Source organism: Ambystoma mexicanum, chromosome 3p (assembly GCF_040938575.1).
Source record: "Ambystoma mexicanum isolate Mex_15411 chromosome 3p, UKY_AmexF1_1, whole genome shotgun sequence".
Lineage (NCBI taxonomy): Eukaryota > Metazoa > Chordata > Amphibia > Caudata > Ambystomatidae > Ambystoma > Ambystoma mexicanum.
Window position 1 is genome coordinate 546,226,763 of NC_090925.1, and position 18,515 is coordinate 546,245,277.

Here is an 18,515-nt window from a genome sequence, read left to right on the forward strand (position 1 = left end):
TAATGCCTTCCCTTCTGAGGCAGGCCACCACTATTGCTGGTAGGTTGGTGAAAACCTTGGGTGCAGAAGAAATACCGAAAGGTAGTACTTCGAAATGGCAAGTGGCATTTCCCTACTTTGAATAGCGGGTACTTCCTGTGGACAGTTACAAGGAAGTAAGCATCCTGGAGGTCCAGGGAGACAAGCCAGCCGTTCACGACCAGAGTAATGAGGATCTGGGCTAGAGTGAACATCTTGAACTTGCCCTTGCGCAAGAACAAGTTCAGAAGCTGCAGATGCAGCATATGTCTCAGACCTCTTTCCTTCTTCGGCACCAATAAGTAGAGTACCAATCCCTGTCTCAGTCTGAGCAAGGTACTAGTCGTATGGCCCTTTTTGGCAGAAGCTGACATATCTCAAGCAAGAGAGGTTCCTTACTTAAGGGTTGTTGACAAAGGGTTTGATCTGGTGGACGAAGGGCAAAGTGTAGGCAGTATCCCTGTTGTATGACATGCAAAGCCCAGGTATCCGAGGTGGTAACTTACCATTCGTCGATAAACTGGGACAACCTGCCTCCCACACAGAGACTTTGCGTCAGGTGTTGAGGCAAGCACAGTGGAGGTGAAAGCACCCCCTTTGGATGCAAACCAGCCCCTAACCTTCTAGGAACGACGCTGCTCCCATCTTCCAGATGGTGCTTTTCCTCTACCTTCTGGGCATAAGTGGAGAAGGGACGAAACCCCCTGCCCGCAGGACATTGGTGGTGGACTATCAGCCCCAATGCCTTAGCAGCAGTTTTGGGGCCAAGTACATATGTAAGGACATATCCAGATATTTCTCCTCGACATCAGTAGCAAACACAGATGTCCATAGTACAGAAAACCTGTGCAAGTTTACACTGGTGGCCATCGTTCTTGCAACACAGTCAGCAGTATACATACCAGATTGCAATATTTGATGAGGGCTTCAAATCCTTCCTGCATCTCCCCTTCAGGGATGTGCTTGGACGCCTCTTACCTAGCTTACCACAAACCAAAGGAGAATTTGGCCAGAGAGCAAGAGGCATTTTGACATTGGAGATCAAGGCTCGAAGAGTCAATAATCTTCCTACCCAATGCGCCCAGTCTTGTGCTCTCCCTCTATGGGGGGAGGGAAGAAGGAAAAGGAGATTTTAAAGTTAACCGTAGTGACCTGGACCAAGCTCTGTAGTGACTCAAGCGGTTTTTGCCCACAGTTCTAGTACTGGCCCCTCTACTGCCTGGTTGAAAGGCAATAGTGTCTCCTTTTTAGGACCCTCATCCAGGATGCCAGTCAAGTCACATTGCATCGTCCGACATGAAGGGGCTGACAGACCCAAGTTGTCGACCACCATCGTCTTCAGATGCTGGAAAGCATCACATTGTTTACCATGGTGGCAGCAGGGAGCATGTCTGGGGAGGTGTCCAGCCTCCCGCAAGTTGGTCACCAGGTCATCCAAGACTCCCTGTTCACTGCAGAATTTCTCTGGGAAGTCTCTCACTCCCCATGGATGAAGGGGCTCTATTGAAAGGAACAGGATCCCCTTCCATGTCATAAATGTCCTCCAGATGGGACATATATGATCTCCTGGGCAGCAGGAGGAATTATCTTGCGACTGTGGCGGCGTCAATTTACGCTGTGAGAGGGACCAGAGGTCAGGGTACCGAGATGCGGCGACAAAATGTTGTGCCCCTTCGAAATGTACTTGTTGCGTCTGCTTGTAGAGTTCCTTCCGGCTCACCCAAGTGCGGTGGGATCCATTGATGTGGTCAGGGCTGTACCGGCCAATGACGTCTGTGCAGGAGCCGCCAGGGCCTTGGCAGAAGATGCTGAGCATCTTCAATCTGAACGTTTGATTCCTCTGGGGTAGAGGACTGAGTAGGAAAAGGTACCCGCAGAGCCTCTTCTTCCCAGGTGTCCTTAGTGTGGTGACTCCTCTTCTTCGATGACGAAGAAGAATGAGGCCTTTAAGAACCGCCAGGGGATCTTGACCTCTTGCAGGGTTTCTCCTCCTTCATATTGTCCTTCCAGACTGGGGATCATTACTCAGTGCTGTGGTTCGCACCCAAAGACCACGAACGGGTCCGCTCTTCACCTTTCTCCTTGTGGAGGAAGGTAAAAAGTTTAGCTTCATGTTCTCGAAGTGCCTTCAGGTGCATCACTTGGCACAACCACAGTCTTGTGTGTCGTGGCCTTCACCAAGGCAGTATAGGCAGTTGCTGCCACCCCTGGGGGGGGCGAGGAAGGGGGAGTTTAAGAAAAAGCAGCTGCGCTGGAAAAAAATATTCACACATTGGGTTAATAGTCAACGCCAGCTATGGGCACCAGAGATCAGGCATATACCTCTGGTGGTCTTCCTGGCAGCTAGGCCCGCAAGGGCTTGGTGGGCCTCTAATAAAATAAAACCAAACTTATAGGAGTTTTAGAGACCCATCAAGCCCTTGCAGGCCTAGCTGCCAGGAAGACCTCCAGACTGCATGCTCTCCCAGTGGATATTTTAAACATACATCAATCTACAGAAGCCCCAATACTGGAGAATCTGTGTCACTGTGGTTGGCAGCTTGACTGGTACATATGCATCATTACATTAAAGAGCAGTGGTGATACATGATGGATGTTGTTGCAGGTACTAAGTGGTCCTCCTCCAACTTATGCATGGGGGAACAAACCAGAGACTGTCATGAGAGACACGATCTGACAATCGCCCAAAGAGAGGATATCACATGACTGGGCCAAAAAACCCAGTTGCTCTCTTTTTAAAACATCAGGAGGCATCCGTCTGATCCCTTCATTGACCCCCTGATAGCAGGAAAAGCCACCCAGAACAGAATCCACGGACGAGTCTTTGATATTGTGGCCAAAGCATGTTTCTTCCTATAAGAGACGAAACCTTGCAGCTAAGCAACGGGAGAGTGCTTGACTGCGTTTACATGCAACAAAAACAGAAAAACTGTTCTGGAGGACTCACGTAGATAGTTCAATTGTCTTCTTCCAATGCTTGTGTATTTGCACACCAGGGCACAGAAGTCTGCAGACTGCTCTGTTATCAATTTGTACTGGGCCAATGGGTCCTTTTCTTCATTTTCACCAACTGTGTTGCCAGATCAGCAAAGTCAAACAGTAGTTGTCCAAAGGGTCTCCGGTCTATCCTGTGATTGCAAGCTTGCGTTCACATATCATAAGGGGTACCCCATAAGTGAGTCAAATCCATGACCACTTGAGAGCAACCAGAAGTTGTCTGGTAAAAAAAGGCTTCTTTTGATTGGACTTCAGAGGAGAGACAGGAAATCAGCCACTTGGGCCTTTGTGTCTTTCTGTGAATTAAGCCCCCATGGTGGCATCGGAGATCATTCTGAATTTAGGAAAACTTGTAGAGCTCTCAGTCACCTCTGGAATAACTAGTTGGCCACAAAGCGCACATTTCAGAAGAAACATACCAGTTACCTGTCTGTAAAGAACAAGTAACTGGGCCTCAGTGAACCTGAAAATAAAGGTTTACTCACCATTCTCTTCCACATAACGTCCTCCTTGAAGGACAGAGGATCTGCAGTATTGAAGACTTGCAGTGAAACCTATGATTAATGGCACAAATCAAAAATAAGTCCTATTCGGGCACAGCCAGAATAAGGAAGCAGTGGGGCATGACACAAGAAATACACAGGATACACACCAGAAAGCTATGCAGGACAGCCCTAGCATAGTTCAAAGCCAAACAAGGGCACAGCAAAAGGCTATAAGAAGAACCTGCACCAATGCTAAAGTACAGAAGGGGAAAGCCACAAGGTGAAAAACCCAAAAGATTAGAAGATATGTTAAAAAATATGTACACAGTTCTGCAGGAAGTGTTTGGTTGAGTGAAGATTTGGATAAGGAAGCTAGTACATTCATAAGGACAGTTTGCAATGCCAGCAGATGGAGCTGTGCCTGGGCGTCCTCTGACTTTTGTATGGTTTACAAAAAATGCTTACATCACAATAAAGATGATACAAATGTCCCAGGAGTCTAAAGTAAAGGTTCAGGATTTACCAGTACTGTTCGAAAAAAACACTACAACACCAAGTTTGAAAAAATGGTCTGCAATGCATGATTAATTTCAGAGCATCCAAAAATCTGTAACATGTTGAATATCAGAGAAGATGCTAAGAATGGCATGGGATTCAAAAACGAAAAAAAAACAAATGAGTGGCCTAGGAGTTGGCTATTTTGAATCAATGAGTCAAATACAAAATTGCGAACGTCAGAATACACACGAGTAGTTTGGTTCTGTTAGGTGGTCACCCTAAATAACTCCAGTTGGCACAACAAAAGTATTTTTTTTCTTTTTTTTTTTAAACACACTTTAAGACACTCAGCAGTTGAGCTAAAACTGCCCTAAGAGTTAGGTTTCAATTAAATCAGAAAGCTATAAAATAATGAAAACGTTACATCTGGAAACAAAATGCTACCCACAAATCTAAGAGTATCCTGGTCTACATTCATTTATAGGTCATTTTATTGATTTCCATTTCTCCTGCACGGCTACATTATTTCACTTTGTTAATTTATGGATCATGATACAGTGCGATTCAAAATGAAGATAGTGTGTGAAAACAATGTTATTGCTCATATAAAAGAAGTGTGTAGGCTTCAATTTTCAATTATAATTTAATATTAATACTGCGCTCTACTATTATAGTTTCATAAACTCAAATATTTAAATACTTTTTAATAAAAATGACAGTATCACATTTGACTTTGGGCATGACATGCTAGCCTGGGTTGAATTTAAAGGCAAATTGATTGTAGTTTAAATTCACACTAGACCATCATAAACAAAACCTTAAGCGGGTCAACCTGGATAAAAATACATTCACCAAACATCACTTTTCCCATTTATTGGTGACAAACACTACGTTTTACTTACATTCCATGGGGGGAAAAAATTCCATAGTAAACAATGAACCAAAGCAGTACTTAACTTGCAAGGTTATAGTGCTTTACCGGACCATAAGCAAAAACCTATTGTACACATCTCTGTGGACAATAACACAACATCAAAAGCAACACAGTTTATATATAAACATTAGGTATTTTCTCAGCCCTACATGGAGATGTAATTAAACAGTATAAAGCACTCAAGGAAAATCAATTTGCATTTTTTAATATGCTACCTGGAGATCACATCTTGAAATGCAGTGATAATTTTTGTGACCTACATACACGTTGTATAATCATTAAACTAAGATAGAAACAATTATGTTCTTGTTGCAATAAAATAAAAACGCAATCCAAAGAAAAACTTAAATGATTAAGTAACACTGTTTAAAAAGTCCTAAAATATTTAATTTACACAACCGTTGGAGATTTAAATTAATGTTCAATGACTGAACTATATATTTTAAACAAGTACTTGAGTTCCTGCAAACTATACTTTTCTAATTCAATTAAAAAAACAAAAAATATAACTACATTTATGGATATGATCTTTTTTTGGTTTAGGATTAGTCTGACAACATTTCTAAACTGCCTTTTCTGAGATACAAATTAAAAAACTTCATATACCTTCAAAAGAAACTGAAAAATTGTATTTCATTATAATTTGAAGAAACAGCAACTATTTTGGTTTAGAAACTACAGAAGGATGTAAATGCTGTAGCAATCTAAATCAGTAAAGTTACACGGTACAAGCATTTGATTTTCTATGGTGCTTTTGGGTTTGGATGCAGTCAAATGCCTATTTAGGCAGTACTGTCCAGTGTTTGTCCCAAAGTGTTTGAGTTAGCCGGTTTGTGGAGGGTGGTGTTATCCATTTCTTGTTTCAGCCATCTGGAAAACAAAACGGATTTTTTAAGGATGAATAACAAACAAAACAAATCTATTTATACAGCAGTATAACTGTGTGGGCAGAGCTCAATGGTGTGACAGATTTTTGGGGGAATGAGGCATTAAAAAAAAAGCTAACAGAGCTGAGCAGAAGAAATTGACATTTGAAATTGCTCACTAGTCAAGTTTGAAAACCAGATATGTCACAATGAAATGCATTTTGCTGCTTTAGTTAATATTAGTAAAGAACTGTTAAATAGATCACAGATTATTCAGATATGGTTGAGATGTTATGATAGTGGAGTTTTGTATTGCATGTTCATTTGAAATGTAGAGAAAACAAAATCCCACTTACATTACAAACCAATTTAAGAGCATTACAGACAATACCAACAAATATATAAATAAGCTAGCAACCTCTACAATAGAGGAAATTACTTACCCATCTGTAATGTTCTTTCTGATTGATGTTCCTCCCACATATTCCTGGTCCATTATATTTTTCTCGCAGCACAGCTGCTCTCCTGATACCTTTCCGCAACTAGGGGCTCAGCACTGCTCCACTTGATGCTTCTATGCCACAGACATGATGTTGGGCCAGTATATATAGAGGTGGCTCACCCTGAGACCTTAGTTCCACACTTTTTCCCTAGTAACGCAGAAATTATAAGTTACTCACCGTAGTGACTAACGTACTCTTAGTCCATAGTCCCCTTTCCTCCATACTGTATGGGCGACCCATCCAAGGGACAGGAGACGGAACCTTTTTCACCAGAAAAAAACCTTCTCCTTTAAATTTAGAGGCGCGCTGGGGCACGGCCCAGGGAGCATGCACTGCCCTGACTCTGCCCTCCGGCGCCACACCTCAGTCCCCATTGGCACGTCGACAATAGATTTAACATTGCCTAATGACACCAATATTATTAGGGGGGAGGTTGGTGGGACATATGGAGGAAAGAGAACTATGGACTAAGAGTAAGTTAGTCACTACGGTGAGTAACTTATATTTACTCTTACGTCCCGTCCCCTTTCCTCCATACTGTATGGGCGATTACAACTGATTGTAGCCCCAGGGTGGAGAGGAGATCCTCCTTAAGCAAATAGGTTCCTGAGAACTGCCTGTCCGAAAGCCGCATCAGATCTAGAGCCGGCATCCAAACAGTAATGCTTACAGAAAGCCGAGGGAGAGGCCCAAGTGGCCGCTCTGCTTATGACTTGCCAAGGGACATGGTGGTGGAATGTGATGGCCGTTGCCTTGGCTCTGACTGTGTGGGCATGCATGTTGGCTGGGAGCGGCTTGTGCTGGCCCTCATACGCTTGGCAGAGACAGTCCAGCAGGATATGGAGGCCTTAGATGCCCGATAGCCTGTCCTCGAGCCTCCGAAAGTGACAGAGCGTCCGACTTGTGGAAGCCCTTTGACCTGTCCAAGTAGAATTTTAGGGCACGCCTGACATACATGCAGTGCAGCACTCTGTGACCTACAACCTCTTTGTGAAAGGTGGTATATGGTTCAGAGGCGACCAGCGCCTGGACCTCGCGGACTCTGCGAGCCGAGGTAAGACGGACTATTAAGGCCGTCTTGATGGTGACCAGCCTAATGTCCACGGACGCCATTGGCTTGAATGGTTTGTGCGCCAGGGCGCCCAAGACTATGTTAAGGTCCCAAACTGGGTGCGGTCTCTTGACGGGCAGGTAGAGCCTAGCGAGACCAGTCAGATGTTTGACTATAGGGTTGGAGGAGGAAAAGATGCCTTCCTCAGAGTTCCTGTAAGCCCCGATGGCTGCAAGGTATGTGCGGCAGGTGTCCACCTGTACGCCCGAATGAGCGAGGTGTGCCGAAAAGGAGAGCACGTCGTCCAAACTGCAGGCCGAGGGGTCGATTCCCTTGGAGTCTGCCCAGTGGCAGAATCGGTCCATTTGTTTTTGTAATGGGCCCTGGTGGCCTTGCTCCTGGCACCCTGTATGATCTCCAGATTGGCCTGTGAAAGGCTAAGGTGCCGAAGCGCTACCTGCTCAGGTACCACGTTGTGAGGGCTAGTTTCGCTGGCGCACGGTGGATTGATTCTCCCCCCTCTCCTGCGCCAGAAAATATGCTCGGCCCGTCAGAAGGTGTATGAGGGGCACCAGCGAGAGGCTGAGTAGTTCCGAAAATCATGGCCTGGCAGGACACCATGGAGCTATCAAAATGATGAGGAGTCGGTGAGACTCCTTGATCTTGCAAATTACCCTGTGGATCAGGGGGGGGGGGGGGGAGGTGGAAAGGTGTAGGCTTTCATGCCGGTCCACTGGAGTTGGAATGCGTCGCCCAGAGAGCCGGGGCCCTGACCCTGCCAGGATGCGAACTGGGGACACTTCTTGTTGTGCCAGGTGGCAAAGAGATCCACTTGGGGATAACCCCATTTGTTGAAGATCTCCTGAATAACGAGGTGGTTTATCTGCCACTCGTAATTGACCGCTCCCAGCCTGCTGAGCATGTCCGCCTCCAGGTTGGATTCCCCCGGGAGGTGGACTGCCGAGAGATGCATTTCTTTTCCAAGGCCCATTCCCACATGCTGATCGCCAGTCTGCACAGAGGAGGGGGATCTGGTGCCTCCCTGCTTGTTGACGTAGTACATGCTGATCGATTTGTCTGTCTGGATGAGGACAACCTTGCCCTCGAGAAGTGGTAGGAATGCTCTGAGCGCTAGCCAGATGGCGTTCAGCTCCAACCAATTGATGTGGTATTCCTGCTCCTGTCGAGTCCATGTGACGTGGACCGAGAGATCGTCCAGGGTGGCTCCTCGAGCAAGGAGTCTGTGGTGTTGGTTGCCTGCGGAGAGGGTGTCCGAAAGGGCTTGCCCGTCCGTAGGTTGCAGTCCATGGACCACCAAGTTAGGTCCGGGTGGAGAGATGGAGGAACGTTGATCATCTCAGATTACGAGTCCCGCTCCCGATTCCATGAGGCCACGAAGTGCAGCTGAATCCTTCTCATGCTTAGTCTCGTGTGCGGCACGGCTAACAGGACCGCCGCTAGTAGACCCAGGAGATGTTGATACCACCATGCCGAGGTCACCTCTCTGCTGAGGAAGTGGGCAGTGGCCCGCTGATGGCCGAGATTTTGTCTTCCAACGGGAAAACCCTCTCGGAGCACATGTCCCAAATGAGTCCCAGGAATGTCAGAGTCTGCGTAGGCTCCAGCTGTGACTTCTTGAGGTTGAGCAAGAAGCCCAGGTCGTGCAGTGTGTTCATAAGGGCACGGGAAGAGTGGTGAACCGCTTCCGGAGAAGTAGCCCTGAGGCTACATCTATGTCGAGGTAGGGGTAGATGTGGAGGCCCTGCGCTCTGAAGAGGGCCGCTACAGCATTCATGATTCTGGTAAAGACCCTGGGGGTCGAGTAGAGGCCAAACGGAAGGACTTTGTATTGTAAATGGTAGCCCATGATCCTGAACCATAGGAATAAACGATGGGGCTGCCAAATCGGGATGTGTAGGTACACATCCTTCAGGTCCAGGGAGCACATCCAGTCTTCCTTGTCCAATGTCTCTGATATAAAAGCTGGCGTAACCATCTTGAATTTTTGCAGGGGTAAGGAGAGGTTGGAAACGTCCAGCACAACTCTCAGGCCCGCCTGGTTCTTCCTCTGAATGGCGAAAATCCTGGAGTAGAAGCCAAAGCCTCACTGGGAGGCTGGAACTTCCTCCACTGCCTGGCTCTCTACGAGCAACCGGATCTTTGCCAAAAGAGTTGCTGTCCTAACCTGTGGTAGTGGAGGGGAGGAGGGAGGAGAGGCTGGGATAGGAAGGCGGTACCCTGTGGATACTACAGAGAGGATCCAGGGGTCCGTGAAATTCTGGTGCCAGAATTGTGCATGGAGAGCAAGCCTGCGCCCCACCGGAGACACGTGGACACGAAGGGGCGTGTCATGCCTCCTTTCCCTCCGAGGCTGAGGAGGGAGACTGTAAAAAGCCCTTACCCCTTGCCCCTTTTTGTTGTTTGCACCGATTCCGAGACTGCGAGCGGTCCGGCTGCCTGGATCTGTGTTTGTGGAAGCCGCGGAACCCTCCATATGTACGACCCTTCTCTGAGGGCTGCTGAGATTGGGTGTACAATTTGGGCGTGGTCTTTGTAAGAATGAATAAAGACTTTGCCGTTTGTGAGCTGTTCTTTTTGTTCAGCTCTTTGGTCCGTAGAGGAGTGGAAGAGGTCATCCCCTCGAACAGTAGATCTAGAATGCGCTCCTGGACATCCGGGTTGAATTTCATTGCCCGGAGCCAGGCTGTTCTCATGTCCGTGGCAATGCAGCTGGCACAGCCTGAGGTATCGATATGAGCCACTGTGGATTCCATGAGGTCATGCACCACGAGCTTGGCTTCCGCTAGCCCCGCCTTTGGCATTGGGTGGAGAGTTCCGGGAGGAAGTCCACAATTTCCCGCCATAACCGTTAGTTGGCGGCAGCCAGCATGGCATCTGCGTTGGCCTGATGTCGGTGCAAGGAGGCGTTGGAGTAGATCTTGCCGTACGCCTCCAAGATCTTCTCCTCCTTGCCTAGCAGTGCCACAGAGGAGGCGGCGGAGGACGACTGAGGCTTGGAGTATAGTGATGCCATAGCGATCACCGAGGAGTGTGGCTGAGGATAGGTCGAGAGCAAGATTGTATCCCCCCCTCCAGCTGCCTGTACTTGGCGTCCATGAGGCGGTTGACCGGCTGGACCGAGTGGGGCTTGAGCCAACCCTTCCTGGCCACGGAGACTACATCAGTATGCAGTGGAATCCCTGTGTTGGCAGAGGGGCGTCTAGTGAGGACTTCAGCCAGAACCCCCTCAGCAGGCTGTTCGACATCGGGTTGGGGGAGGCCCAGGTACTCTGCAAGGCCAGCAAGACATTCATGGAAGGCCATGGCTGAGGATGAAGTGTCCAGATCCTCCTCCTCGTCCGTATCCTGCGGATCTGGAGGATCTTGTGGAGGAGGAGTAGATGGCGCCAGAGGCTGGGGTACAGGGACCGCAGCTGGAGGCTGAAGAGGCGGCAAAGAGTTGCAGAGCTGGCTGTGGAGCCGGAGGAGGCGCTACACCGGGGCCCGGGGGCCCGATGGAGGCGTCTGTGGTGCTGTTAGCATGACAGGGAGGACTTCCCTGACTGCGTCTTTGATGATAACCCCCATCTGAGGAGACCTCATGAGGCCGAGAAACTTCTCGAAGAGCACCTCTTCACTGGCCACAGAGGTGGCAGGGGGTACCGACAGGGTAGCGGGGGCTGCTGGGGCCGCTGCATACCCTGTCCATATGGACACAAAGGAAAGTTTCCCTGCTCAAATGAAGGGTAGACTGTAGACCACGTACCTGGTTGAAGCTAGTCCCACCTTGACACTCCTTCGCCGAATTTGTGGAATGGCGTCGGACGGGTGCCCCTTTCTGGTACAGCGGCCATTTTGTCTAGCTGCCTGCCATGTGTCTGCGACGTGTTGCTCAGCCCGCTAGGCCCGGCCTCGTCCAAGACTCTTGCAGGTGGATCACAAGGCCTATCCTGCTCCTTGGGCCTCAGCCCAGTAGGTATGACACCCTCGACCCATGGGTTGGTAGAGCTGCGTTTAGGTGCCCCCTCAGACGTATTGCCGGTATTAGGGCGTAGCCCCTCAGCCATTGTGCCGGTAAAAGGGTGTAGCCCCTCGGGTGTAGACCCGGTACAAGAACCTTCTGGTCCCTCGACACTGCGCCCGGGAGGATCCACGGACCCCTTGACCCGTAAGACGGTAGCTGGGAAGGAGTCTCCCTTGAGGGGTGCGCTAGAAAATATTGGCCCTACCTTGGGCTTCACGAAGTTCTTAAGATCCTCTGTAGGCGACCTCTGGAAGAGCTCCCTCCACCTGGCTAGTCTGTTCTTCAGCGCCTTCGAAGACAGCGAGTCACACGCCGAACATGATCCAACCATGGTCTGAGCCAAGGCAACGTAGGCAGAGGGCATGGGGGTCTGAAGTTGGGAAGAGCCCGTTGCAGGATGGACACCTGCTGAACCCTGTGGAAGTCGACATGCGCCGGGAAGGAGCGTGAAGCCTGAGGCCCGAGTACCTGAATGATAGATAAGACAAAAAGAAAAGACAAAGAGAAGAAGTATCTGCGCGTGGAATTACATGGCTGAAGCCAAACCCAGGAGCGCTGGTGAATTCGGCCCGTTCCCGTCGATGCGGAAAAGGGGACTGAGGTGTGGCGCCGGAGGGCGGAGTCAGGGCAGCGCATGCTCCCTGGGCCGCGCCTCTAAATTTAAAGCGGAAGAAGGTTTTTTCTGGTGAAAAAGGTTCCGTCTCCCGCCCCTTGGAAGGGACACCCATACAGTATGGAGGAAAGGCGATGGGACGTAAGAGTACTGAAAGGTGTACTAGCTATCTGCCAAGTACAGCAGGATTGGAGGGCAATGGTGAATCCTTGGGAGGCACATCCATCAGAAAGAACATTACTGAGAGGCACGTTAATGGATTTTATCATCCCACAGATTTCTCCTCTATTATAGACTCCCAAAGTATTACCTAGAGGAGGAAACAGCAAGGACACTACAGCTATCAAAAAGCTCTGGAAGTCATCTGAACCACTGCTTCTCTGCAATGAGGCAGCAACCCCCTCACCTTGCTTGTTGAGGTAGTGCATGGCCACCATGCTGTCTCTGTAGGATCAGCACAGAATTGCGTTTTACAGAGGGGATGAAAGCGACCAGGGCCAGCCTGATTGCACTCTGCTCCAGCAAGTGTATGTGTTCCAGAGACTCAGCGGGAGAACACAGGCTGCTCACTAAGATCGGACTTCTGTGAACACTGTCACATGGGGCCAAAAATGTTGACAACGTGCCCTTCAGCAAGTTGTCCCGCTTGGCACACCACGCTAGATACAGGGCCACTCGACTAGAGACCCCCAGATGTTCCAACGTCTGGCCCTGAAACTGCGACCATTGGCAACGAAGAAGCCACTGAAGCAATCTCATGTGTAGCCTTGCCTCTGGCAACATTAGGATGCAAAATGAAATGCCATGAGGCCCAAAAGGCACTGAAAAGCTGTGGCTCGCAATCGTGTCTGTGACTACAAGACAGACCATCTGGGAAATGTTCCCCACTCGATCCTTGGGTGGAAAAGTCCTGCCCAGGCGAGTGCCCGAGACAGCTGCGATAATTTGGAGAGCCTGGTACAGCAGAACCTGAGACTTTTTGAAGTTCAGGGAAAATCCCAAAACGTGCAAAAGAGTGCATGTACAGAGCAAATGCTCAAACACTAGCTACAGTGAGCGAGCTCGGACGAGCAAGTCGCCCAGGTAGTGAAAGATGTGAACACCCTGTAGATCCGCTGCCAGTGCTATCAGTTTGGTGAAAACCCTGGGCGCCAACAAAAGTCAGACGACAGGACCATGAATTGGGAATGTTGCTGGCCCTCTGCGAACCTCAAGCACTGCCTGTGCTTCAGATGAATCGGCACATGGAAGTAAGCGTCCTGAAGGTCCAGGGAAACCAGCCAATCCTGCAGATGGAGGGCTTGCAGGATCTGGGCCTGAGAGACCATCTTGAATTTGTCCTTGTTGAGAAACAAATTCAGTAGCCGCATGCCTCTTCCCTTCTTGGCACCAGAAAGTAGGTGGAGTACCACCCCTTCCCTCATTCTGAGCATTGAGACTGGTTTAATAGCGTTCTTCACCAGAAGCTGGCGGACCACCTCCAGTAGGATAGAGTCCGGGGAAAGACAGGTGGATCGAGAACAGTAGTCCAATTGGCGTTGTAGAAAAGGGAGGCAATACCCCCGATTGATGACCTGGAAGGCCCAAGCATCGGTAGTTATCTTTGCCCTCTCCCTTCCGAACAAGGATAGCTTTCCACCTACCGGTGACGGGTGTTTGAGCCCCGTCACTGAGGTATAGCGCCCTGGGGGGCAGAAGACACAGCGGCCACTGCTATTACCCCTCTCTGCGCACCTCTTCCTCCACCCCTTGGGAAGAGTCTGCCTTGGCCTCTTCCTGGGGTGGCAGGCCCACAGCCTCTCTGGGTAAACGGCGGAAAGGGGCGAAAACCCCTGCCTCATGAGCAGGATTGTGTGATATCCGGCTGGACTTAGAGTCCCAAAGACTTTGTAGTAGCTTTAGACAACAATCTTCTGGAGGCCATCATCAGTCTTGGCTCCAAACAAGTTTTGTCCATCAAACTGCATATCAAGCAACCTTGTCTGCACATTGGGCGCAAACCCTGACTTCCTAAGCAAAGAAGGCGCCTAACCACAGTGCCAGTAACCATGGATCTACCCACACAGTCAGCTGTGTCTAGGCCAGATTGCAGTATCTGCTGCGCTCCCTCCTTACCATCTGAGACGAGGAACAGAAAGCCACCCCCATCTCCCCTTCTGGGACATGCTCAGCCGCACTGGCTACAGCAGACGAGAGGCCAAAAGAGAATTTTGCCATGGTGCAAGATGCATTCATGGCACAGTGCAAGAACGCCTGACGCAAACATCTTCTTGCCCCACACGTCCAGTCTCTTGCTCTCCCTGTCCGGTGGAAGGGACGGGAAGTGAGAGGTCTTCAGGCTTGCTGTTGCAGCCTGCACTACCAGGCTTTAAAGGCAAAGCATGGGTGGAGAGGAAAGCCGGGTCTGAAGGCACAGGCCTATGCACTTCCTTGCCAGTTCTCTGTCCAGACGGCGCAGAGAGACCCAAGGCATTTGCTACCTTCACCATCAGGCACTGAAAAGCAGCCGGAGAACTGCCTGGAGTAGGAGGTGGCAGAATGTCTACCTCCGGGGAGGTCTCCAAACAACTAGCTCCTTGCATGCCAGAAGGCAGGTCCAGCACGTCACCACCTGCATGAACCACCTCTGGGAAATCCCTCTCTTCCCTAGGACCCATGTTTGGTTCTAAACCAAAGAGGGACCAGCTCACCCTTGCCGTCCTAAATGTCATACATTTTTAACACAAAGGTGCAAGGCAAAATCCCATGGAGTGTGGAGTCTATAGCGCTGATGGGATGGTGACTCGAGGGCACCCTGCCAGTTACGGAAGACACAGTGGGCCCCTTCGGTGGCAAAGACAACTCTGCTTGCACCACGGGTGCTGTGGCCGGTGCCTGGGCAAAGAGGTCAATCATCCTCCAGCAAAACCTTTCCCATTCGTCCTTCATGGAGGATTGGGAATGGTACCTGCGCCAACCGAACTTGAGAACTCCTGGAGTGGTGGTTCTTTTTCTTGGAGAAAGACAAGTGGTGATGAGAGGGCTCACTCAGTCTTCGGAATGATGATTCGTGCTGTGTGAGCTCGATCGATACAGCAGAAACTTCTCCTTGTGGAGGAAGGTGAACAGCTTTGCCTCACACTCCCCAAGGGCCTTGGGATGCATAGACTGACATGACCCTCAATCCTGGGGGTCGTGGTTCTCACCCAAGGCAGTACAAGCACACGCTGTGCCAATCGGAGAGACTACCTCGATCTATCCATTTTTTGCTCGACATCCATATTCCTGATAGATAGTGCATGGAAATAAGGAACTGAGGCCATGGGCGCGGTGAAGCTACTTCTACTGATCCCCAGCGTCACTTCCCGCACGAGATTCGTGGAGGCATCGGACAAACCTGATGCAGAGTTGCACAGCGGCCCCTAGCGACAGAAAAGTTTACAAAGAATAGTTGTGCTGGGATATGGATATAGATGAGGAATCCCGTGGCGGAAAGGATCCATTAGAAAGCGGGTGCATTGGGTTGCCTTAGTTTTCTGCCCATTTAAAAGCACGTCCTGTTTGTGAATTCGGGCTGTGCTTTGAAATGCCCAGAAACACCCCCTAATTTGTGCAAAGAGGTGAAACGGGGCAGCTAAATGCACCCATTCAGATGCCCTTTGTTGAATGGGCTGCTCCCTTTTTTGATACAAGTAAACACTTGTCATCACTTGTGGCAAAATAAAGCTGAGAACCTTGCCCTTTGTGCATTTTGTTAAAAAATGACCATTCTTAAGGCATTTTGTGCAATCACGATAAGCTAGAGAGTCTGAAAAGGGCCCAGATCACTCATCAGGCACCAGGGATGAAGATGTGCACCACCTACAGACACACGGTCTTGAGCAGAGGGGAACATGTCTGGGACGTCATCCGCAAATGTGGTCCCAAACAGGGGTAGCCTCATGAGAACCAGCAGGATGACTGGTATCGGTGGGAACAGAGTAGGTCAAACGTCCACAATTAAACGTCACTTCATCCCCCAGAGCTCCATGTCGAGGAAATTCCCTGGAGGATACAACTCACTTCCTGTTCACACTGGAAGCGAAGAGATTCGCCGGAGGAGCCTCCCCACCACTGGAGAAAACCTCCTCCAAAACTTCCTGACAGAGATCCCACTCGTGCGAGGCTGAATTCTGTTTGCTGAAGGCATCCACAATAATGTTCTCCTTCCTGGCGAGATGGGCATCCGTCATACATTTAGTTCTCCAGAGCCCAGAAGCACAGGATGCATCTGTGACTTAGGTCAGTCAGGGCCAAGATTGCCAAAGCAACATGCTTTGCAACAGGTTGTCTTGTAGGGATCACCACCTTAGGTCCTGGGACACACTCACCAAGACTTGCAGCAGGCCTGAAGCATGCCTTTTAAAATGAGACTACTTACAACTGAGAAGCCACTGAGCAATCTGTGAAGCCAAGCATCCAGCACAAAAAGAATGCAGGAGGCCATGAAACCCAGTGAGCGCAAGTCTGAGGCCAGAACACTCTCCTTTGAGTGGAGGACATCAGCCATCTTGGAGATGTTCATCACCCGGTCCATGGGTGGGAATGGTGAGTGTCCAAGACAGTACCGATTAATCTGAGGACTGGCATGGTAAAACCTTACATTTCTTGGAGGTCAAGGAAAAGCACCAGCAGTGCAAGCTATATGTGTGGAAGAGATGTGGCGATGCCTGGTCTGCGCAGCGAGACCGGACGAGCCACTCATTCATGTAGGGAGACACAAGTATGCCTTCTCTCCCCAGGCGAGCCGCTACCACTGCCAGCAGCATCATGAAGACCCTGTGTGCTGAAGGTAGACCCAACGGTGAAACCTTGAACTGGTAGTGGCAATGGCCTACAACAAATCTCAGGTACTGCTTTTGCTTTAGGTGAATCGACAAGGAAGAAGGAATCCAGGAGATCCAGAGAAAAGAGGCAGTCATGCAGGTCGAGGGCGTGAAGGATCTGCACAAGAGTAACCATCTTGAATTTACCCATGCGGAGGTACAAGTTCAGGAGTTACAGATCCAGTATGGGAGTCAAAGCCCCCATCTTTCTTCGACAACCCAAAAAAGACAGTATCAGCCGATACCTTGTTTCTATTGTATAGCCCCCCTCACATAAGCCGACATAACACCTCCAAGAGAAAAGGATCTGTACGGAGCATGGTCTGGAGGGCATTGAGCAAAGGGGAGGCAATAATCCTGGTGAAAGACCTATACGCCCATGCATGGGACATGGTGAGACAACATTTCTCAACGGTCCACACCTGGGGCTGCAGAGGGTATGGGCGAGGCTGACAAGCCTTCTCTTGGAGCACCTCAGCCATTTCCCCTGGCTGGACGGCGTTGGATTTGCCGTTTGCCAGAGGTAGCCTGACCCTTGTTGGTGTAGGAGGAGGTGGGGAAGGGTTAACATCTCTTCCCTCTATTCTTGGGGGCAGCAGGCTGCTGAACCGCTGGTGCCAGATATTTGACAGTCTACAGTGAGGACTGGAACTTCTAGAGAAACTAATTTGTCTTTGCCCAAAACAATTTCTTGTCTTCAAAAGGCATGTATAGGAGTTTCACCCAAATGTCAGGAGCGAAAACTGAGGTCCTCATCCAGGAGGCCAAACTGCAATATTTGTTGCCTCCCTGCCATCACAGACCAGGGCCACAAAACCATCTCTCACATTACCTGTAGGTGCTCAGCAGCGCTGGAGACTGCGGTCCATAGGCAAAAAGAGAACTTCGCCAGGGCACAGGACGCATTTACGGCCCATAAGCCCGGACTGCCCAAGACAAAACCCTGTCAGAGGGTAAGGAGTGGAAGGACAACTTCAAGCGTGACCTGGCAGCTTAAACCACAAAGCTCTCAGGAAAAGCGTGCAGGGAAAGAAAAGCTGGGTTCTAGGGCGGCGGCACCGCCGGAATCTGCTTTTTCACCAGATCGCAGCCGGCTGTTGGGATTGGAGCAGGCATAGCCCAAACCTCAAGCACTGAGGCCTCCACTGTCAGATTGAATGGCAGTACGGTTTCTCTTTTTTCTCTCTTTTATTTTTTTTTATTGTTTTTGATGCGAGCATCTTTACAACACATACAAAAACAAGACTTACAACTGCACTTGCTTACAAAAAAATAAAAAAACAAACACATTTAAAATAAAAGCAACACATACAACACAATATTTTACAGTTATTAAAAAGAGACTGTCCTATGCACAACAAAACCATATAGCTGAAGTCTTACATAAATTCTCAATATTCTGTACATTACTTCAACCGTCTCAATCCAAACCTTTTCTAAAACCGCTGTAAACCTATAATTCAATACCTTCGACAGGCTAGTAATTCAGCGTTAAAGTACATGACCCACGGTAATTCTCATTCGAAGACCATTTCATAGTCACACCTGCGATGACGCAACAATTTTAGATCTCCCTTCGCTTACCCTTTGGCTATTGCGATTTAAATAATGCTCCCAGGTGCAAACGACACCTGAAAGAATAATTACACTGGGGGATTAATTATAGTATTACTGCAACTTTC

At 49.2% G+C, this 18,515-nt stretch overlaps 1 protein-coding gene across 2 annotated transcripts in view; it reads right to left on the bottom strand.

The window, feature by feature from the left end:
- Window positions 1-4,856: 4,856 nt before the first annotated feature.
- The window catches only part of STAU1 (staufen double-stranded RNA binding protein 1), a 1,155,286-nt gene continuing 1,141,627 nt past the window's right edge, over window positions 4,857-18,515 (bottom strand). For both annotated transcript variants that reach the window (XM_069651277.1, XM_069651276.1), the window contains one exon: window positions 4,857-5,802. The gene's annotated coding sequence lies outside the window, so the exon portion shown is untranslated. The remainder of the gene's footprint in view (window positions 5,803-18,515) is intronic.